Source organism: Durio zibethinus, chromosome 7 (assembly GCF_047325235.1).
Source record: "Durio zibethinus cultivar Kanyao isolate XHJ-2024 chromosome 7, ASM4732523v1, whole genome shotgun sequence".
NCBI classification, from domain to species: domain Eukaryota; kingdom Viridiplantae; phylum Streptophyta; class Magnoliopsida; order Malvales; family Malvaceae; genus Durio; species Durio zibethinus.
This window is the reverse complement of record NC_143168.1, coordinates 389283-396615: the sequence shown is the minus strand read 5'-3', so window position 1 is coordinate 396615 and position 7333 is coordinate 389283. Positions and strand designations below refer to the sequence as shown.

The 7333-nt window shown below is 22.8% G+C and overlaps 1 pseudogene; it reads right to left on the bottom strand.

Annotated features, from left to right (window-relative positions):
- Positions 1–1602: 1602 nt before the first annotated feature.
- LOC111284090 (mitogen-activated protein kinase homolog NTF6 pseudogene) lies at positions 1603–2652 on the bottom strand (annotated as a pseudogene).
- Positions 2653–7333: the final 4681 nt, after the last annotated feature.

Sequence of the window (7333 nt, the reverse complement as noted above, 5' to 3'; positions counted from 1 at the left end):
TTTCTAATTTCTTAACATGGTTAGCATTATCTTATTCCATTTTTCTAACTTGGGCCTGAATGTAATACTGGTGTTGAGTTATCCTTGAACCTTGACTTCCCATAATTATGGTGTAAATTTAGAATGATGTTTATGGAACCATCAGATTATACATGATAATGAATGCAAAAAAAAAAAAGGTTATGAAATTCAATCTACGTGAATAACATGTAATCTAAATGTATGTTTATGAATATGCACAAGAAGAAAAGAAATAAATAAGACAAGAAAATTGGTTAGTCATTTCAATATAAAATAAAAACATGACTCTAAATTTTGGATTAACTATGAAGGGTGGAAGGACATCGCTCTACCTATGGTTAATCTCTTAAGGTTAACTATATGTGGTTTGGATCATTTCTAAAAGGCTCCTAAATTGTTCCTTACATCTTCATCCATCATGAACTAGTAAGGCACCCCAATCCTCACCCATCATAGGCTACAACTAAAAAGGGTTTAATCTGAGTGGGAGTGTTTCACAGGCCCTATGAAAACATGAAATCTCACAAAGGCATAGGTACTTCACTCTCTCCTAAGGGGTAGAGCTTGGGTGGAGAGCTTATGTTATGCACATGCAAATGAATGACAATTATATAAAAGGAATAACTAAACAAAATATAAGCAATGAAAAGAAAGAAATAGGAAAGAAAGAAAATAATCTCAAATTTATTAAACAAAGCTTGGATAGTAAGAAATCATTACTAGCCTAACTCTTAATGTCTCTAGCAGAGTTGCCAAACTGTCATAACATATAGATCCATAGACCTACCACTAGACATGGTTTTTAGGAGTCTCTACCAATATTTCTTATTTAGGTATGATTGGCCACCTGATCGAATCTATCCCATTTAAAGAGGAGTCCCAAGATTGACTTTGTTATCTTTAAATAGTAGATTTTGATCCACAAAACCAGATTTTAAGTTCGGGAGTACGGTTACGTGTGAAGAAGGTTATAACACCTCCACAGTGTCCATTCAAATGATGGTAATAGTTTGATTTCAAATTATCCCAGCATTAAATATGTTTATATTTTACCAAAATATTTAATATTGAAAATTAATCCTAAAATTACTTCAATAGTTTGGTTGCAATTCAAGATAATTCTCTCACCTTAGGAGTATTCATGGAGATTAGTGTCCCACCTTTAAGAGGCTTCATCATTGGATTCATTTAAATTTTAGTTAAATAAATAACCAGTAAAATCTTCCAATAGTTTGGTAAGATTTACTTTGATATAGATCTCTCAATAGTTTGGTGAGATTTCCTTGTAAATTTATTTTTAGAAAATGTATTAAATTTTTTAATAGTTTGGTAAGACTTAATTTAAGATGCAAATCCTCCAATAATTTGGTAGGATCAAAACAAAATATTTTGTTTGTAATATTTTTTATAAAATTGATTTATGAGATTCTCCAATAGTTTAATAGAATTTATAAAAAATTTAAATTCATGAAAAATCCTCCAATAGTTTGGTAAGATTCATGAATTTATTTTACAAACATTTTTTTTGTTATTATTTTTAAATAAATAAATAAAATAAAATAAAATTCATAAGGTATTTTAAAAAATAATTAATAAAATTTTTAAGTTAAAGTGTGAGTAAAATAATAATTAAAGATGAAAATAATAATAATAATAATAATAATAATATAAATATAAAAGTAAAATGAAAATAAAATAGAAAAAGTAAAATAAAATAAAATCAAAATAAAAAATAGGATGAAAGAAAAAAAAACTGTGATTAGATCAGGCTTAAAGCGCAGATCTTCACGTGGGTCACTGGGTTCAAGCAGAAAATTCAAACTTCAACCAAAAAGTTCTTCCTAAGTAATAATCCCCAACTACTAAACATGGTCTTTACCAAGAAAAAAAGGCTTCCATCTAATTATTTCCATTAAAATATAACCAACTGACCAGATATCAATTACTGCAGTATGCTTTGAACAATTGAAAAGCAACTCGGGGGCTCGATACCATTTGGTTACAATATACTCTATAATGAAGTCTGTCTTTGAGGTGGTTCTTGCAAGACCAAAGTCATAAATTTTCATATCATAGTTTGCATTGAAAAGCAAGTTGCTAGGTTTAAGGTCCTGGTGCAAAACATTTACAGAGTGTATGTACTTCAGGCCCTGTAATAGTTGATATAGGAACTACTGACAGTGATCATCAATGAAAGGTTAGCTAGACTATATTATTTGATTTAGATCAGTGTCCATTAGCTCATATGCAACGTAAACATCATTTAACTTTTCCCTCTCTAGTGACAGTATAATGTCTTTGATTTTGACAATATTATCATGATCCATGTGATAAAGGAGATTGATCTCTTGGGGTGTTCTTTTAGCATCCATCATGTTGTCAAATGCATTCTTAATCTTTTCTATTGCAACTTCTTCCTTTGTCTCAGAATTTGTAGCATAGAAAATGATGTCGTAAACGCCACAACCAATGAGCTTAATAGAAAGAACATACTTAGAAGAAACTTCAAAGATGTTACCCAAGATGTTGTAACAAACATATTTGCCATCATATGTCAGGATTCCTCTTAGATCAATCACCATTGAATTAGTCTCCATCTTTTTTTACTTCAACTGTTGAATCAAATGTTTGAAACTCAATCCTTAGTGCAAAAAGTAGATGATTAAGCCTAAAATTTGTCAATGTTTTGGAAAGAAAAAAATACTACCACCTATCCCCTTGCTTTGATTATAGATTTATATAGAAATTCATGCTCAATCAACTTTCCTTAAATCTATGATATTATTTGATTTAATTTTAATGAGAATTAATTATGGAATTAAATCCAAAAAAATCTTTCAACATCATTTTAATGTGAATTGACTCTGGGATTAAATCCCAAAAATCTCTCAAACATCATTTTAATGTGAATTGATTCTGGAATTAAATCCCAAATATCTCTCAACATCATTTAAACCAGATTTCAATTATGAAAAAATCTTAGATAAAATGAGGTGTTTTCAATATTTCAAAAATTAACAAGAGATTTAAAAAATAAATGTGTTTATTGAACCAATTCAAATAGTTAAGACTATTAGAATAATTATCTATTTGAAATCATTTAGACTTTTTGTTTAGTCATATAATAATTGTTTCAATTCATACAAGCCTATTTGGAATAAAATAATACAAATTCATTAACATTCGAAAAATTAATAAGCAAAAGATTTGAAAAAATAAATCTGTTTACCAAACAAGTTTGAATGGTTATGACTATGGAATAATTATCAATTTAAAATTGTTATGACCTTTTGTTTTGTCATAAAATAATTGTTTTAGTTCATAAAAGCTTATCCAAAATACAATAATACTACTTTATTAATGTTTCAAAAATTAAAAAATAAGAGATTTAAAAAATAAATCAGTTTGCTAAATGAATTCAAATAATTATGGCCATTTGAATAACTATCTATTTCAAATTATTATTACCTTTTGTTTTGTCATAAAAAAGTTGTTTTTCAACATACAAGCTTATTAAAAATAAAATAATACTAGTGTATTAATATTTCAAGAATTAGTAAGAGATTTAAAAAAAAAAATCTATTTATCGAGCCAGTTCAAATAGTTATGACTATTTGAATAATTATCTATTTCAAATTGTTATAACTTTTTGTTTTATCATAAAACAATTGTTTCTGTTCATACAAGCTTATTAAGAATAAAATAATACTAATTTAGTAAAATTCCAAAAATTAATAAATAAGGGATTTTAAAAATAAATTTGTTTGCTAAACTAATTCAAACAGTTAAGACTATATGAACAATTATTTATTTCAAATTGTTATGACCTTTTACTTTATCATAAAGTAATTATTTCAGCTCACACAAGTTTATTCGAAATAGAATAAAACTAATTTATTAACATTTCAAAAGTTTATAAGTAACAGATTTAGAAAAAAATTCTATTTATTAAATCATTTCAAATAATTATAACTATTTCAAATCATTATGACTTTTTCTTTTGTAATAAGACAATCGTTTTAGTTCATATAAGCTTATTTGAAATAAAATAATACTAATTTATTAATGTTCCGAGAATTAATGAGTAAGAGAATTAAAAAAAGAATTTGTTTACCTAATAAGTTCAAATAATTATGACTATCTGAACAATTAACTATTTCAAAACATTATAACCTTTTGTTTGTCATAAAACAATCGGTTTTGTTTATGCAAGCTTTTTTCGAATAAAATAATATAAATTTATTAATATTTCAAAAATTAATAAGTAAAAATTTAAAAAATAAATATATTTTCTGAACACGTTTAAATAGTTATGTCTATTTAAATTATTATCTATTTAAATCATTATGACATTTTGTTTTATCATAAACCAATTGTTTCTATTCATACAAGTTTATTTGAAATAAAATAATACTAATTTATTAGTATTATAAAATTAATGAGTTGGAGATTTAAAAAATAAAGCTGTTTACTAAATAAGTTCGAATTGTCATGTCCATTTGAACTATTATCTATTTCAAATTGTTATGAAAATTTGTTTTGTCATAAAACAATTGTTTTTATTCATACAAAATTATTCAAAATAAAATAATACTAATTTATGAATATTTCAAAAACTAATAAGAAATTTAAAAACTAAATTTGTTTCTCGAACTAGTTCAAATAGTTGTTACTATTTGAACAATGACCTATCTCAAATTGTTATGATCTTTGCTTTATCATAAAATAATTGTTTCTATTTATACAAGCTTATTCGGAGTAAAATATTTCTAAACTAATAATATTCTAAAAATTAATAAGTAAGAGATTTAAAAAATAAATAGATTTGCCAAATCAGTTCAAATAGTTAAGACTATTATAATAATTATCTTTTTTAAATCATTCTGAACTTTTTGTTTAATCATAAAATAATTGTTTTAGTTCATAAACTCTTATTTGAAATAAAATAATATTATTTTATTAACATTTAGAAAATTAATAAGCAAGAAATTTTAAAAAATAAATCTGTTTACTAAACAAGTTGAAATAGTTATGACTATTTGAATAATTATCTATTTAAAATCATTATGACCTTTTGTTTTATTATAAAACAATTTTTTCAGTTCATAAAAGCTTATCCAAAATAAAAGTAATACTACTTTATTAATATTTCAAAAATTGAGAAATTGTAGATTTAAAAGATAAAATAGTTTATCGAATCAATTCAAATAATTATGGCCATTTGAACAATTATCTATTTCAAGCTATTATGAACATTTCTTTTGTCATAAAACAATTGTTTTTCATCGTACAAGCCTATTTAGAATAAAATAATACTAATTTATGAATATTTCAAAAATTAATAAGTAAAAGATTTAAAAAATATATCTGTTTACTGAACCATTTCAAATAGTTATGACTATTTGAATAATTATATATTTCATATCGTTATAGCCTTTTATTTTGTCATAAAACAATTATTTATATTCATACAAGTTTATTCGAAATAAAATAATAGTAATCTAATAATATTATGAAAATTAATAACTACGAGATTTAAAAAATAAATTTGTTTAGTTCAAATAGTTAAGGCTATATGAATAATTATCTATTTTAAATCGTTATGAGCTTTTGTTTTGTTATGAAATAAATGTTTTTGTTCATATAAGTTTGTTTGAAATAAAATAATATTAATTTATTAGTATCTTGAAAATTAATAAGAAATTTAAAAAATAAATCTATTTATCAAATCAGATCAATTAGTTATAACAATTTAAACAATTATTTATTTCAAATTGTTATGACTATTTGTTTTGTCATAAAATAATTTTTTCATCGATACAATCTTATTTGGAGTAAAGTAATACTAATTTATTAATATTTTGAAAATTAATAAGTAATGGATTTAAAAAAATGGATCTGTTGGCCTGACCAGCATAAAATGTTATAATTATTTGAACAATTATCTATTTCAAATCATTGTGAACATTTATTTTGTCACAAAATAATTGTTTCTGTTTGTACAAGCTTATTCGGAATAACATAATTCTAATTTATTAATATTTCAAAAATTAATAAGTAAGATTTAAAAATTGAATTTGTTTATTGAATAAGTTCAAATAGGTATCACTATTTGAACAAATTATCTATTTCAAATCGCTATAATGTTTTGTTTCATCATAAAATAATTTTTTCTCTTCATACTAGCTTATTTCAATTAAAACAATACAAATTTATTAATATTTAGACATTTAATAAGAAAAAGATTTTAAAAATAGTTATCAAATAAGTTCAAATAGCTATGATTATCTAAACAATTATTTATTTCAAATCATTGTGACCTTTTGTTTTGTCATAAAATAATTGTTTTTGTTTGTACAAGCTTATTCAAAATAACATAATTCTAATTTGTTAATATTCCAAAAATTAATAAGAGATTTAAAAAATAAATCTGTTTATTGAATAAGTTCAAATAGTCATGACTATTTGAACAAATTATCTATTTCAAATCGCTATAACCATTTGTTTTGTCATAAAATAATTTTTTCTCTTCATGCAAGCTTATTTCAATTAAAATAATATAAATTTATTAACATTTAGAAATTTAATAAGCAAAAGATTTAAAAAATAGTTATCGAATAAGTTTAAATAGTTATAATTATCTAAACAATTATTTATTTCAAATTGTTGTAACCTTTTGTTTTATCACAAAACAATTGTTTTTGTTCGTACAAACTTATTTGAAATAATATAATTCTAATTTATTAATATTCCAAAAATTAATAAGTAAGAGATTAAAAAATTGATTCTGTTTTTCAAACAAGTTTAAATAGTTATGACTATTTGAACAAATTATCTATTTCAAATCGCTATAACTTTTTGTTTTATCATAAAATAATTTTTTTCTCTTCATACAAGCTTATTTCAATTAAAATAATACAAATTTAATAATATTTAGACATTTAATAAGAAAAAAATTTTAAAAAAAGTTATCGAATAAGTTCAAATAGTTATGATTATCTGAACAATTATTTATTTCAAATCACTATTAACTTTTTGTTTTGTCATAAAATAATTGTTTTTGTTCATACAAGCTTATTCAAATTAAAATAATATTAATTTATTAATATTTCAACAATTAATGAGTAAAATATTTTAAAAATTATATGTTTACCGAATAAGTTGAAATGGTTATAACTATTTGAATAATTATCTATTTCAAATCGTAATTATCTTTTAGTTTATCATAAAACAATTTTATCAGTTCATATAGGGTTATTCAAAATAAAATAATGCTAATTTATTAATATTCCAAAATAAATCTGTTTACCGA